Here is a 16,761-nt window from a genome sequence, read left to right on the forward strand (position 1 = left end):
TCCCCCTGGTGCTAAGAGGCTAGAGGGAGGACACCAAAAATGGCATCCATCAGCTCTGTCACCAGCTAGAATGATATTGTGAAGAATGATATTATAAGTTAGAGTGATATTGCCAAGACTGCCAGTGCTTCTGTCCCCAGAGAATGTTCCAGCTGGTTCATGTCTCTCTGGCAGCTACTTTAAGATCAGTATGTGGTCTCCTTTGCTTACAATCTAGGTGCTTTTCAGACTATTTCTTTTGCACTGGATCTCAGGGTGAGTGGGTCTGTATGTGAGCCTTTTAATAGCAGGTTCTCCCTTCCCTTCAGTTCTGAAGTTTTCCTGGATTTAATTCCCATTCATTCACTAAATTAGATGTTTTGAGGGAGTCACCTTTCCTGTGCTGGACCTGAGGGTTGGGGTACCTCATGTGGTGCTCAGTCTCTTCACTCCTTGAGGAAAAGTTTGTATTTTTGGAATCCCTCCCAACTGTGGGTAACTGCTCCTGGTGTGGAGTCCCACGTGAAACCATGTCTCTGCCTTTCCTACCTCTCTCTATACATCTCTTTTATCTTTTCTTGTCAACATGTTGTTCATCTAGTTCTCAGGTCCTTTAGAAAGGAAAACTGATCCTTATGTAGCTATAAATATGTTGTGTTAATGGGAGGAGGTGAGTTTACGGTCCTCCTATGCTGCTATCTTTAACCCCTCCCGGAAGTTAACCTGGTGTTACTGGTTTATTGTAAAAGATACAACTCAGAAACAGCCAAGTGGAAGACATACATAGGGTAATGTATGGAAGGAAGGGCGTGGAGCTTCCATGCCCTCTCTGAGTGTACCCCTGTTGCAGCACCTTGATGTGCTGAGTAACCTGGAAGGTAGCAGTACCCATTCAATTATAAATTTTTATGGAGATTTCCTTACTAAGGCATCATTAATGAAATTGTAGGCCACTAACAAGATCTCTGGCCCCGCTCCCCTTCTCTGTAGGTTGGGTGTAGGGCTGAAAATTATAAGCTTCTAATAATGGCTTAGTCTTTCTGGCAACCATCCCCCTATACTGAACTACCTAGGGCCACCACTTATCTCATTAACATACAGAAGAATTTTATCACTGCACAAATTCAAAGAGTTTTAGGAACTGTGTGCCAGAGACATACTACATACTACATACTACAGCCATTATAACTATATATTTTCTAATTGACAGTTTTTATGTATGTAGAACAGAAATGGACAAAACTAAAAGGGTAGACCTATTAATTTCATAATAGGAAATTTTGGCACACTGTTTTCATAGCTGATACAAGTAGATGAAAATCAATAAGGAATAAAAGATACGAATAACAATTAACAGACAACTTAATTGATACAGTACATTGTGCTCAGCAGCTGATGAATGCTCATTTCTTATCTAGTGCGTATGGAACATTTACCACTTAGTGTATCAAGATGCAGTAGGTATTTTGGTACATGGACTTTGTATCCTGTGACCATATTTTAAATCCGTTTATTAGTTTTAGGAGGTATTTTTTATATATATATATATATATGGCTGCCTGTTAGGTTATCTACCTTGTGTGCTGCCTAGTCTTTATTTCCTTTTCCTATCTGCTTTACAGTCACCAACATGAAAATTCAATCTCTGGAGTATGGGGTCAGGTTTCCACCTTCCTGGTGAAAGCCAACTATGCTTGCTTGTGTTATAGTCTTCTTAGATGCACTTAATTTTGATGCTATACCACTTTCTTTCATTCTAGTTCTGAAATTTGCTTAAAAGGTGATTTTAATAGTTTTTCATGTTTACTATTGGGTTAGCCAAAATGTTCCTTCAGTTTTTAAGTAAAAATAAAAGACACATTTTTCCTTTTCATCAAGGATTTTATTGAACAACGTATTCATTGTTTTGTCCCACTACCTTCTGCCATTTTTTCAGGCAACTTCATAATTCTATCTTCCAAAACTTTTTATCTTTTTGAGCAAAGTACTGTTCAGGTGCCTTTTATAGTCTTCCAGGGAACTGAAATTTTTTCCGTTAAGAGAATTTTGTAAAGACCGAAATAAATGGAAATCTGAAGGTAAAATATCTGGTGAATATAGCAGCTGAATGAGAACTTCCCAGGCAAGGTGAAACAGTTTTTGCCTGTTCATCAAAGAAACAGTGCAGTCTTGGGTTATCCTGATGGAAGATTATGCATTTTCTGTTGACCCTTTCATGGCCCTTTTTGTTGAGTGCTGCTTTCAGCTAGTCTAATTGAGAGCACTACTTGTTGGAATGAATCCTTTTGTTTTTCTGGAAGGAGCTCCTAGTACAGAAAGAAAGTGAAAGTGAAAGTCTCTCTGTCGTGTCTGACTCTTTGGACCCCATGGACTACATAGTTCATGGAATTCTCCAGGCTAGAATACTAGAATACTGGAGTGGGTAGCCGTTCCCTTCTCCAGGGGATCTTCCCAACACAGCGATCTAACCGAGGCCTCCCACATTGCAAGTGGATTCTTTACCAGCTGAGCCACCAGGGAAGCCCAAGAATACTGGAATGGGTAGCCTATCACTTCTCTAGGGGCTATTCATAAGCCAGGAATTGAATTGGGGTCTCCTGCATTGCAGGTGGGTTCTTTACCAGCTGAACTACCAGGGAAGATCCAAAAACCATCATTCAGGTCCCCCCTCCCAAGTAGATTTGAGGAGGTCATTGAGATGGTTATTCAACACTTCTTTTTTTGTGTGCTTGCAAGCTCAGTCACTTCAAACTCTTTGCGACTTACGGGTTGTAGCCCACTGGACTCCTCTGTTCATGGGATTCTCTAGGCAGGAATGCTAGAGTGTGTTGCCATGCCCTTCTCCAAGGGGATCTTCCGGACCCAGACATCCAACCTGTGTTTCCTGTGTCTCCTACATTGAGGGTGGATTCTTTACCACTGAACCACCTGTGAAGCCCAAGCAAGAATACTGGAGTGGGTAGCCATGCCCTCCTCCAGGGGATCTTCCCAAACCAGGGATCAAACCCAAGTCTCCTGCATTGCAGTCAGATTCTTTATTGTCTGAGCCACCAGGGAAACCCTTCAAGTCCTACCGTATAAACATCATCACCTTCTTTGGATGAAGACCAGCCTTTGCTATGGTTGTTGGTGGTTCATTTCACTTGCCCCATGATCTTTTCCATTCCATATTATTGTACAGTATCCACTTTTCATCCCCTATCACAATTTGTTTTAAAAATGGAACATTTTTGTTATGTTTTAGTAGAGAATCATATGTGGAAATATGGTCAAGAAGGCTTTTTTTTTTTTTTACTTGTGTGGAACCCAAACATCCTTAATATAATGAAGCTTGTGCAAATGATTTTCAATGCTTGATTTGTATATTTTGGGTACATTGGCTATCTTCCGCGTGGTATAGTGTTGATTGTTGTCAATGTCTCGATTTGATCGCTGTCCACTTCAGCTGGTCTACCTGACCATGGAGCATTGTCTAGCGAGCAGCCTGTGCTCATGCTCAGTTGTGTCCAACTCTTTGTGACTCCATGGGCTGTAGCCCGCCAGGCTCCACTGTCCATAGAATTTTCCAGGCAAGGATACTGGAGTAGGTTGCCATTTCCTATTCTACTAGCGAGCAGTCTCCAGTACAAAACTTCGCAAACCACTTTTGACACATTTGGTCAGTCACAGCACCTTCCCTATACTCTGCACAAAACTTTTTGTGCATTATAGATGAATTTTTTCCTTTCTTGAAATAATAAAGCATAATAGGCTAAAAATGTTACTTTTTTCTTCCATCTTCAATCATAAAATGGCCACACAAAAATTCACCAATTTTGGTAAGTTTTTTTAAAATGCACACTGATATGACAGCTGTCACAACACAATCTAACAAAAGTGTTTTGAATGAAGTTAAAGACAACTAAGTGCTGCTAGAGCCATCACAGGAAAAACCGAATGAACCTTTGGCCGACCTGATATGTTTAGAAAATGCGGTCAAAGTTTCTAACCTAACATACTACCAAAAATAGAAGTGTTTATTTTCCTATATGAACTTTAGACTCAACTTGTCTATTTAAAGTATTATTTTCATTGAGATAATATTAAATTTATAGGTTAATTAACGGAGAATTGATGCCCAGTCTTCTTTGGGGATTTATATGATTTATAATATGATTTATAAATTTAAAGAAGAAAGATTGGCTCATTTACTACATATTATTTCTTCTGTTGCTATTGGGATATTTCTCTACCATTATATTTTCGTTTTTTTCTTGAAAAATATGAATGTCATTTTTTAAATGTACATTAGTTCTTTAATATTACTTCTTTTCAGTTCAGTTCAGTCACTCAGTTGTGTCCGACTCTTTGCGACCCCATGGACTGTAGCACACCAGGCTTCCCTGTCCATCACCAACTCCTGGAGCTTGCTTAGACTCATATCCGTTGAGTTGGTGATGCCATCCAACCATCTCATCCTCCGTCATCCCCTTTTCCTCCCACTTTCAATCTTGCCCAGCATCAGGGTCTTTTCCAATGATCCGTTCTTTGCATCAGGTGGCCAAAATGTTGGAGTTTCAGCTTCAGCATCAGTCCTTCCAATGAATATTCAGGACTGATTTCCTTTAGGATGGACTGGTTGGATCTCCTTGCAGTCCAAGGGACTCTCGAGAGTCTTCTCCAACACCACGGTTCTAAAGCATCACTTCATCGGCGCTCAAATTTCTTTATAGTCCAACTCTCACATCTATACATGACTACTGGAAAATCAATATCTTTGACTAGATGGACCTTTGTCGGCAAAGTAATGTCTCTGCTTTTTAATACGCTGTCTAGGTTGGTCATAGCTTTTCTTCCAAGGAGCAAACGTCTTTTAATTTCATGGTTACAGTCACCATCTGCAGTGATTTTGGAGCCCCCAAAAGTAAAGTCTGTCACTGTTTGCATTATTTCCTCATCTATTTGCCATGAAGTGATGGGACCAGATGCCGTGATCTTAGTTTTCTGAATGTTGAGTTTTAAGCCAACTTTTTCACTCTTGTCTTTCACTTTCATCAAGAGGCTCTTTAGTTCTTCTTTGCTTTCTGCCATAAGGGTGGTGTCATCTGCGTATCTGAGGTTCTGGATATTTCTCCTGGCAATCTTGATTCCAGCTTGTGCTTCATCCAGCCCAGCATTTCTCACGATGTACTCTGCATATAAGTTAAATAAGCAGGGTGATGATATACAGCCTTGACATACTCCTTTCCCAATTTGGAACCAGTCTGTTGTTCCGTGTCCAGTTCTAACTGTTGCTTCTTGACCTACATACAGATTTCTCAGGAAACCTTCTTTTACCAGCTGCCTTACCAAAGTACTTTGTGGTTTTTGGTAGTTTCCTTTTCATTCACTATTTTATTCATGTTAAAGTGTACAATTCTGACTTGTACCAAAAATGATAAAATTTGGAATGAAGACTGACAGTTTTTTTATGAGTTCTCTTTAATCTTTGAGTTTATTGACTTCGAGCTTTAACTCCCTATGTCATTGCTCTTAACCTGTGCCTCAGTTTTCTTCCTTAATGTAGTTTGGGCTGTGGTTTCTCCATTCTTGTCTCTATCTAATCTCATTTTATCCATCCTAGATTTTAGGGGTTCTTTAAAATATCTGATTAGTTGATGTTCTTATTTTCCGATGTTGTAATGTTATTCCTTTAAACAACTTACAATTTCTGTAATTTCATGAGATTGAGGGTGAGAGAGAAGTAAATATCATTTACCATCTCAAAATACTTTGAATAGTAACAAAAAGAAAACATTAACATTAATAAAAGTCAGTGTGCCTGGCTCTTGTTCTTCAGTAATTAAATATTTCTTGACTGGTCTGCACACACTGAGGTTCTTTATATTACTTAAGTGTTTCCATCCTTGGAGAATCCCAGTCTTCCATGTTCTGCCTCTACATATCTTTCATGAATGTCGATTGTCCCTGTACTCTAGAATCCTGGTTGTTTTTGATATTTTTTATTTCTGGACTATAAGATACTGTATCCTTGTAAGGAGATGAGGTTCCAATTACTCTCTTCTCTTTGCCTCATTGGGTTTTAATCAATATGTTGGAGCCATATCAGGTTCAGAGTTATCAGGATCCCCTGTTAAAAAAAGATTAAGATATGAACTTGGAGCCAACTTGGAGACTTAACTACCTTCCCCAAATGTAAACCTTTGTTCCCCACTTTGGATTGCAAAATAGACTCAAAATATGCATATCCAGCTAGCTGCATTGAGGTTTCCAGTTAGCCTTAAAAACTCACTTGCTAGTGGAACAGAGTGTGTTGAGATACAGGCTTCCGGGCTGATTGCTAAAGGACAGTCTTGAGGCTTAATCCATTTGTTAATCTTGGACAGAAGTGAAGGACAATTACTTTGGTTTTTCAACACTTGTCCCTTGACTCAGAGAGGGTAGAACCTTTCTTGCTTTAAAGATAGACTGTTTTTATTAACTCCAAACTTGATCTCTAGGAAGAAAAAGGCAGCAGGAAAGGTTTTACAGAAGCTAGAAATAGAGCTGAGTGAATTTGCCCAGGCTCACCTCTTCCGATACTATTCCTGCAGATAGTTTAAAATGACTCTTGCATTATATTTGTGGCCAATATTAATGGATATTGTGTTTCCAGAAAAAGTGGAGATCATCCTGGCCTAACAAAATATATTACTATGGCTTCTTTAAAATCATTACACATTTTGAAATCAGTGAAAGAATTGATGGCAGAATGCAATCAATGAAAGAAATGAATGGGAAAATGAAATCAGTGGATTAATGAGTTCAGAAAAATGGGAGTGAAGATGTAAGACACTTTTATCTTTTTACTGGGGAAGGTGAGAACCTTGTACAACTCCTTCCTAGCATTTGTACTTTTAAATTTCCTTATTTCTGTGTTTAATATTTGTCTTCACCAATAAACTCTTAGTGAAGGCAAGGACTGAATTTCTTTATTCCTTATACTCAGTAGTTAGCACAGTGCTTTTGAATATAATCATTCCCCCCCCAACTAAAATAAATAAATTTATTAAATAAATAAATAAATAAATAAAATAAAAATAAATATAATCATTTTCCTTATTGGAGCTTAAAAGTAGAAAAGTGAAGTGTTTTTTTTCTTTCATCCTTGTCTGTTTTGACTAATGAAAAAAATACTTATTAATCATATACTGTAATATAAACATATTCCATACTCGTGACTAGGATCATAGTCTAATCTACAAGAGGGAAGGGTACACAGCATTGAGATCTACTTCTGTAATTTTCTGGCATTCCCCCCCCCAATTTTATTTCTACTCATAGGTAATAAAATTGGGGTAGTTTTGTAAACATTGATGTCAGACCGTCTCTTCTTACCAAATATTTTAAGTCTTTTCCCCATGTGCTGAAACATTTTCTTTTAAACCTGATGGTTCTAATGGTTCCAAACAGTAATGTTAAGCTAGAATATATGCTCCGTGAGTATAAGGATTTTATTTCCTGTCAGTTCACTGTGACTCCCCAGCACCTAATAGTATATAGTAGGTGCTCAGAACATAAAAAAATGAATTATTTAAGTTATATTTTTTTCTGTATTAGAGATGATGTTCTCCAAAGCATTTTTGAACAAAATGCTTTTGCTGTATTTCAGCTGATTTCTTAAATAATTAGTTTAGGATAAACTTCTAGAAGAGACTTTGCTGGTTAAAAGGATATAGACAACTTACATGATTTTGTAGTTTTCTCTATGAAATAATGCTGTCTGTGGCTCTTTTTTACACTTTAACTTTATAAATTTTCTATAATAATTCAAAAAGGATCAAAACATTTTTTTTTCTTTTAAGTGCATTTCTTTTATTCAGGGAGCAGTTAGTGATCTTATGCCTAGAATGTAAGGGTTTTTGGTGGTGATGGTGAAAGATGAGGATTGAAAGTTCTCTTGGGCAATGCAGTGAATGATTTGGTAATGCTATGGTAAGGAACGTTATTTCATAGGAATGGGACTCCTATCAAATGTTAATAAGCAGAGTAATGATATAATCAGAATGATAAGAAAGATAGTATTGATGAAGGATTTGGTAGAGAAGAGACCAAAAGGGAGGGAGATCCTAGATATCTCACTCCCAACAGCCACATTATATTTAATCATTGATTTTTTAAAATTCTAAGTATTTCTTGAATTTCTTCCTCTCTTCCTTAGTTAGGTCCTCAAAATCTTTCACCTCAGCTCCTGCTATAACCTCATGTCTTTCCTTGCCTCAGACCCAGTCTCCACAGAGCTATTAAAGTGATGTAGCTGCCACCAGCTATGAAGCATTGTTCCCTATTATCTACATTTTAAGGTTCTAGTTGATTAACATGGCATACAAGCTCTTGCATTACTTGGACCCTTCAGTTTCATTTCTAGCTATTCCCTGCTAGGAAGAAACCCTTTCCTAAGAAAGACAACTGTTTATTATCCCTGACCATCTTTACCCCCTTCCCCCTCACAGATATCTCTTGCTTCTGTGCCTTGCTCACGCTGTCCACATTTCCCAAAATATTCCCTCTCATTAATGAGATCCCCTTGGTCCCCCTTTTCTGGGGTTCACTGTGTAAGACTCATATGTCAGTCACCTCTTTCAAGAAACTTTAACATATATATTCACAAATTACATAGATCCCTCCCTTCTCCCCCATTTTGGGTTAGGAATCTCTTTTCTTTGCTTTTTATAAAGACCTTGTTTTTACCTTTCTTTTCATGTTGTACTGTAATTATCTGTTTAGTGTTGTCTCCCATACTGGACTGTGAGATTTTTGAGAGCAAGGGCTCTTTTATTTATCTTTGTGTTCTCAGCAGTTAGCATAATGTTTGACATATAGTAAGGTGGTCAGAAAGGAACCTATTATCATTTTCTCAGATGAAATGAGAGCTTGAACTTGGCCAGTGGAAGTGGGCAAGAAGGGTGGATAGGATAGACAGAATGTTCAATAAATCACTTTATATGTCGCTGATAAAGTTAGAAATCATGAATGATTGAGGTATGCAGTCTGAGTAAATGGGTTTAATGTGCAGGTTTTTGACTTGTTAAATTTGAGATATATGCTGAACATTTCAGAGAGATGACTAGTAGGCAACTGGAAGTATGGGTCTACCTATTAGGAGATAAGAATTAAGGAGTCATCAGCATATAGATATTAATAGGATCATATATAGGTCAGGGAAGAGAGGAGATATAAAAAAGGTAGAGTAGGGATCCTTGGAGAAACCATTTAATAGGATATGAAAAAAAGAATAAGTAGGAAAATATATTGATCGTCTGTGATGTCCAGTAATGAAGAGAGGCTGAAACAGATGAGAGTTGAGGACAATATATTTTATTTGGAATTTGGAAGGACATTTTTGGTCTTTGAGAGAGTAATTTCAGTCCAATAGAGGGAAATAGCAACTAGATTAAAATAGGTGATTACAAGAGGCTGAGAAACTGATGATGAACGAGTGGAAAAAGCAGGCATATAATATTCTTTAGAAATGTGCTTTATGGAGAAATAATACCTTGTGGAAAGGGATGTGATATCACTTTCCTGAGGGGAAGGTAGGATGGCAATAAAGTTTTTGTTTTATATTTGGTTTTGGGTAGGAGATGGTCATGTAAACGTTGATCAGTTGGTGTTCAGGTGCCATAAGAAAGAAAGCTTGAAGTTCAGAAACAAATCTTTAATGGAACAAGGGAAAGAAGGAAAGAAAGGGGAGAGTCTGGCATTAAGATTTCAGATGATACTGTTATCCTTGCCAGTGGTGGGGACACTTCTTCCTTGGGCTCAAAAGGAAAAGAAATAAGGAGAAAATTTAAAAGTGATATGAGGAAATGTGAAGGATCTATTTTCTATGAAGTAGACTACTAGGTTATTAGTTGCAGGGTAGGGTTTGGATAGTTCAGGGTTAGGATAGGTGGTGATGGCTGGGTGACGTAGGTTATTTTAGAAGCTTGGGAAAGGACAAAGGGTTAATCGTAGGGCTGCAAATAGATTTAGGGCTCATTTGAGATGCAACTAAGGAACAAATAAAGCAACAACATAAATATTTAAATAACTGTATATGTGTTGTTATATATTTTTTCCGTAAAAAGGACTGAAGGAAAGAACAGGGTACTGAAGAATTGCTTAAAGTTACTCATGAGGATTAAGTGAGGCGTATAGTTAAGGACAGTGATATTTGCTCTATAGTCCTAATGCTTGGAAGAATTGAAGAACGGATGCAGGGCCTGGGGAGTGGGCTGTAGCAGACAGTAGTCTGGCTGTTAGTGGACTGGGAATAAGTCCTGCTTGGTCATAGGCCAGTGTGATCTCGAGTCAATTCAGAGTATTTAATGCATGACTGATAATATTTGAGATTTTGTATGAAAAGGTACCTTTGTCTGTCTCTCTCTCCCTCCCTCCCTCTCTGTATATTCTTCTCTATACATACATCAATTAAAGTATACAAAATAAAAGCAACCAATAGGTTGTAGATAATTTACTCTCTTTTAAGACACAGTGAATTTTGTATAGAAAAGCAGTATTGACTGGTTTATGAGCTCTTACTGCTTAGCTACTCATTCCTGATTAAAGTATCTTTGATGGCCTTACATACCCTTGTAGTATTTATCAACTAGTAGATTTCAAGATTCAAAGACTGCCCTAAAGAGATAATTTTTTTCCTCTAAAGTATTTTGTCTTCTATCAGGAATTTGTCAGTAGATAATTATATAGGCCCAGTGGATAGGTTCACCTCTGGCACAGATGTCTGATAGGAACAGCACTTCTCTCAGTTATGCTTTTTCTTAAAAAGAATGAAACTATGAAAATAAAAGCATAATTTATATAACTCCTACAAGAAATGCATAAATTATGGGAAATAGTAAAGGAGCAAGATACAGTTGAAAATCAACAGCTCTACGAATTAAGAACCTTCTCTCTACAACTCAATTGTTGTCAGTGACTGCTTAACTTAACGCTGGGTTTTCCTTTTTGCTTTCAGGAAAACCTTTAACTTACGCCCTGGGTGTTGCCTGTCCACAGTTTCCTGGTGGCTCACCGCTTCTGCCTGCTCCAGCCTTGCTCCGGCAGCTTCAAGGCTTCTGGGCTTCAGAGCTTGTTGTGAAAGCTTGCTGCTTTGGCCTGCTACCCCTGCTTCAGGTGTCAAAAGCTTTTAATTAGCTTGCTTCCTCTAATTACCATAAGTAGGCCCTTATGTGTCTGCATAACCTAGTCCTAGAGTCTGAAAGGAGAATTATTTTTAGCCATTCATTCTTCCTTAAAAACTCTGTTCCCTGGCTCTATGGGGATCCAAGGGAGAGTAAAGGAAGTTTGAAGTTATGTTGCATGATGCACCTTTGATAGCCTCTGTATATACAGGGCTAGTCTTCAGTCCATAGGAGTACTCTGGCATGGGCATACTGTATTTTAATAGCTAATGTCTGCTCTAATTGGTCAATGCCCAGGCTATACCAATTTCTAAATATTTTGACTATCACTAATAGATATATAAATTGCATCTCCATAGAGGGGATACTTCTAGCCAGTTTAGTTAACTCTTTGTAGTGTTTTTGGTTTGTTAAAGTGTCTTAATTTTTTTATTAAATGTTTTGAATACAAGCTGATCACTAACAGAACAGTTTATAAAAAACAAATACAGTTATTTCCATACATATTAACCACGATCACTGTTAACATGACAGCAGGAATCAAGACTACAGACGAGACGAATGGGAAGATCTCTATAAAGACCTACAGAACTGTCTAATACTCATAGCAGTAAATAACACCAGCTCTGTAATCACATAGTGAGGACTGTAGAAACTACTTTAGTGTGGTGTAAGAATTGATTATGGCAGTATATGTATTGTGCTTAGCCCAGTGCCAGGCACAGAGTAAGCTTTCTATAATTGAGTTGTTTTTAATATTTTATTATTATTAATAATAAATGATGGTAGACATTATACAGTAGAGAAAGAAGGAGACAATGACATGAAACAGTAATAGTGAACAGTAACCATAGGCAAAAGATAGTAAAAGCTAAGTTGCGAAGTTGAGAGTTTAAAAGGCATACATATGATTAAGAGAACAGCATGAGCTGGAATAATCGGGTACACACTTAATAAACCTTAAAATACAGAATTGTGTTCTTTTATCATAATGCCTTGTCTTTATTTTAGTTTCAGTCTCAGTTTAGTAGTGTACTTGAAGCTTGAGTATATAGATGTTTTTCAATAGTCTTAAGTATATATGCTCATATAGACTACAAATCACTTGTTATTTATTCAGTAAATATTTATTGTGTACCTACTGATTCCCAAGCACTGGCACATACTAGTGAACAAATGAGAAAAAAATAATTTCTGCCCTCATAGAGGATATGTTCTAGTGAGTGAGGCACACAATAAGCAAAATATGTAAATAGAATATATAATTTGTTAAATAATAAGAGATAAGGGAACAAGGAAGCAAAGAAATGGGATAGAAAGTGTGAAGGGCAGAATGACATTTTAGTGAGGGAGTGAGAGAGCAAACCATCTAGCTATTGGCAGAATGTGGGGAGGGTGAGGACCATTTGAGACTTAAGTGCACAAACACTAAGTTGACTTTGAACAAGGTGATCAGTATGTTTTGAGCAGAGTGAGCTAGGAGGAGAGTAGTATGAGATCTGGGAGACTGGAAGACCGGGGTATGTTGGAACCCATAATACTTATAAGTTATAGTTAGAACTTTGAATTTTACATGGAGAGAGGAAACTTAAAGATTTGGAGCAGAGTGTCACAATATGAGCTAGTTTAAACAGAATCACTGTGGCTGCTGTTTTGAGAATAGACTTTGGAGGATAAGAGCAGAAGAGAGGACAGTAAGAGAGAGTTGAAGTAAGAAGTAATAGAGGACAGTCCAGGCAAGACTGGTGGATAGGAATGGGATGGCCCAGAGGAGGCATGGTGAATTCTAGATATATTGAATGTAGACTAGATCTGTGGAACTGCATGGCAACTGCTTCTTGACTGTTGACATTCTGTTTAGTATAGTGTGATCATTCTTAGTTATATGCTGTATCTATAAGCAATAATTCAGAACTCATTCATTTATATTTGTCACCTACTGATTTTTCTGTAGCGTTTGCTGTTTTTCTGATATCATAGTGCTTTTAATAAGACATCTCTATATTTGGCGCTTTTAAAAATACATCTTTGTTCGGCATTAAATTTATAATCTTCCAGTTCATACTAAATGTACTTTACATTTTGATCAAATTAGTTAAGAAAGGGCATTTTAGTATACTACCCTTTTGTATATCAGTTAGCTATGGTTCTTGAAAGTCTAGAACCTAGAGTTTTAGGACAATCCTTTCTTCTTCAAGTTTACAGAAATGAACATGAAAATGATCTGTAGTGTTAAAGAAGAAAAGCATGATCAATTTTATCGCTATATCAACTTCATATTCTTGTCTCATTATGGCATCAATTTGAAAATTTAAGAATAGTTTCTGAATTGACTTTTAAAAAATTGAAATGTAGTTGATTTACAATGTTGTGTTGGTTTCTGGTGTACAGCAAAGTGATACACACACACACTTATTTTTTCATACTCTTTTCCATTATGGTTTATGATTGGATATTAATTGTAGCTCCCTGTGCAAACAACAGGACTTTGTTGTTTATCTATTTTATATGTAGTACTTTGTATCTGCTAATCCAAACTCCTAATTTGTCCCTCCCTCACCCTATTTCCCCTTTGGGAACCATAATTTTGTTTTCTGTGTGAACTGACCTATTTAATTTCACCACATCCCACTTCATTCTAGAAAAGTTTTTAGGCAGCTCATGAAACTGTTATAAGACAGTGCTGAGAATGTTTTTCACCCTGCAGCAGCTTGACATTCCTGATTAGCACACAGATGTGAAGTGTGGGTCTCATTTTTGGCCCTTATCAGCCACACTATAATATCTCAACAATTAGTGGTCATTTCATGCTCAGGATGAATTATGGTATTCTATACTAGCCTCTCCATGTTTCAAATTCTGTATGTCCTATATAGGGAATATAGAAAGGAGGATAGATATCATACCCCCTAGAAATAACTGATTTTTCAGAGTCTGATGCTTATCTTTCTCAGAATACATATAGAAATGTATAGGTATATATTTTATGTGTATATATAGAAAATTTTATTTTAGTTTGTAAACTTTAATAAAATTCTTTTAAACAGTATGTTGTGAACTTTCCCCTATTAATTAGTAATCGTTAACAACATATTCAAGAATTTAGAAAATCTTCTATTGTTTCTGATATATTCAGTTTTACCTTTCAAAATGTATTTATTTTCAATATTTCACTATTGGAAATTACACATAAATATTGTAGCTTAGTTTGTATTTGTATGAATGTTCCTTTGAGGATATTTCTAACTATATTTCTATGTGTATGTATGTGTCATGGGTAAAAATTTATAAAGTTGAATGTTGAAGAGATCAAAGCTTATTTCCTAGTTAAAGAAATTGAAGAAATTAGGATGTATAGGGTCTACCAGTAAACAACAGTTAAGAGACTGGGCTATAATGTGCTTAGTGCAGTACCTGCCATGTAATAATAGCTTAGTGGTTATTGAACACTTGTGCTGTGTGCTTAGTTGCTCAGTCGTGTCTGACGCTTTGCCATCCCATGGACTGTAGCCCGCCAGGCTCCTCTGTCCATGGGGATTCTCCAGGCAAGAATACTGGAGTTGATTGCCGTGTCCTCCTCCGGGGGATCTTCCAACCCAGGGATCAAACCCAGGTCTCCTGCATTATAGGTGGATTCTTTACTGTCTGAGCAACCAGGGAAGCCCAGGAGTACTGGAGGGGGTAGCCTATCCCTTCTCCAGGGGATCTTCCCAATCCAAGAATTGAACTGGGGTCTCCTGAATTACAGGCATATTCTTTACCAACTGAGGTACCAAGGAAGCCCCACTGAACACTTACCAAGTGCCAGACCCTGTTGTATGCACTTTATACTTACGTATAACCCGAATCTGGCTGCACAGACTGTGCTATCACACTACCCTGAACAGTAAGTGCTAGCTCAGTGTTTGAGTGTTCAATAAATGCAACCAACATTTTATTATTTCTACTGCACATCTCTATAATCCAGAGGTGGTTTTGATTCCAGTAGTTTTTGGATTTTAGAAAGATAATTTAGTACATATACTCTGTATTGCACTCTTAATGGGGTTTTGAGCAGAATCTCATAAGCAAATGCTTATGAGGTGTTTCTGCAATGAAGCACATTTATTTTTACACTAAGTGAGATTTTAAAAAAACAAACTCCCCTCAAATGATGTCAGTGTATGTTGCCAAATGAATTGTGAAAACCCTTTATCTTGCAGAATTGCAGGTAAAGGATTGTGGACCTGCATAAAACTCTTAGAAGAGTACTTGGCATTTAGTATACACTCAATATGTGTTGGTGGATTACTATTACACTACTGGGTATCCTCAGGTACTTCTCTACTCATATGCATAGAAAATTGGTGAATCATACAGTGCTGGGAGGAGTTCTTATCACTCCATATGACCCGAGGAAGGCAAATCTAAGTGCTGGAGTCTTTCAGCAATTCTTCTCTAAATCAGAAGAGGAGAAGGCTTAAGTGATAGCCTTCTTTATCTCTTCCCTGTCCTCAGTGTAGGCATGTCTAGCTCTGTATGCCTATCCTTCCATCCATTTCTACAGTATATGATTTGAGTCTACACAGTAGTGTAACTTGTGTTTTCAGTCTATCAGAGATCTTAGTGAAAAAAATGTTTTAAGTTTTTCTGTGCTCTTTATTACAGTACTCCTTTCTTCCTTTTTGGTGATAAGAACATTTAACATCTACTTTCTTGACAATTTCCAAGAATATAATAAAATACTGTTAACTGTAGTCACGGAGAAGGCAATGGCACCCCACTCCAGTACTCTTGCCTGGAAAATCCCGTGGATGCAGTAGCCTGGTAGGCTACAGTCCATGGGGTCGCTAGGAGTCGGACACAACTGAGCGACTTCACTTTCACTTTTCACTTTCATGCATTGGAGAAGGAAATGGCAACCCACTCCAGTATTCTTGCCTGGAGAATCCCAGGGACGGGGGAGCCTAGTTGGCTGCCGTCTATGGGGTCACACAGAGTCAGACACGACTGAAGTGACTTAGCAGCAGCAGCAGCAACTATAGTCAGCATACTGTACATTAGATCTCCAGAACTTATCATATAACTGAAAAACTTATACCCTTTGACCATCATCTCCCCATTTCCCTCAACCTCCAGCCACTGGCACCACCATTCTAGAATTAGAATTCTAGAAATAGATTTCTCTGTTTATATGAGTTTACCTTTATAGATTTTTTCCAGATAAGTGAAATCACACAGTTTTTGTCTTTCTGTTTCTGGCTTATTTCACTTAGCATAATGCTCTCCAGGTTTATCCATATTGCCACAAAAGACAGATTTCCTTCTTTTTCATGGCTGAATAATATTCTATTTCTTTATCCACTCATCTGTCAATGGGCATTTAGTTTCTTTCTATATCTTGTACAGCCCCTCTTCTTTAAATGTGAACCCATTAAGAGATCCATAACTGATGCAGAAATGATGGGTCCATAACTGATTCATCATTCTGCAGATATGACCAGATATGACTAAAGACTAAACTGATTGCACTTGACATTGAGATAGTTCTTCTTCCTTCCTGCCATTTTATTAACAGTTGATGAAAAACTGTAATCACAGTCATTAGTATAACCATTTATGACATTTAAGTTCAGTTCAATTCAGTTACTCAGTCATG

General features: G+C 37.4%; 1 protein-coding gene across 10 annotated transcripts in view; it reads left to right on the forward strand.

Moving 5' to 3' along the window:
* The window catches only part of CDC42BPA (CDC42 binding protein kinase alpha), a 292,824-nt gene that overhangs the window by 76,064 nt on the left and 199,999 nt on the right, over positions 1 to 16,761 (forward strand). For 2 of the 10 annotated variants that reach the window (XM_081486916.1, XM_081486918.1), the window contains exon 3: positions 10,958 to 11,115. The exons of the other annotated variants lie outside the window; for them this stretch is intronic. The gene's annotated coding sequence lies outside the window, so the exon portion shown is untranslated. The remainder of the gene's footprint in view (positions 1 to 10,957; positions 11,116 to 16,761) is intronic. 10 annotated transcript variants of the gene reach the window in all.

The sequence above is a fragment of the Giraffa tippelskirchi genome, chromosome 5, assembly GCF_054371585.1.
Source record: "Giraffa tippelskirchi isolate mGirTip1 chromosome 5, T2T-mGirTip1v1.2.pri, whole genome shotgun sequence".
NCBI classification, from domain to species: domain Eukaryota; kingdom Metazoa; phylum Chordata; class Mammalia; order Artiodactyla; family Giraffidae; genus Giraffa; species Giraffa tippelskirchi.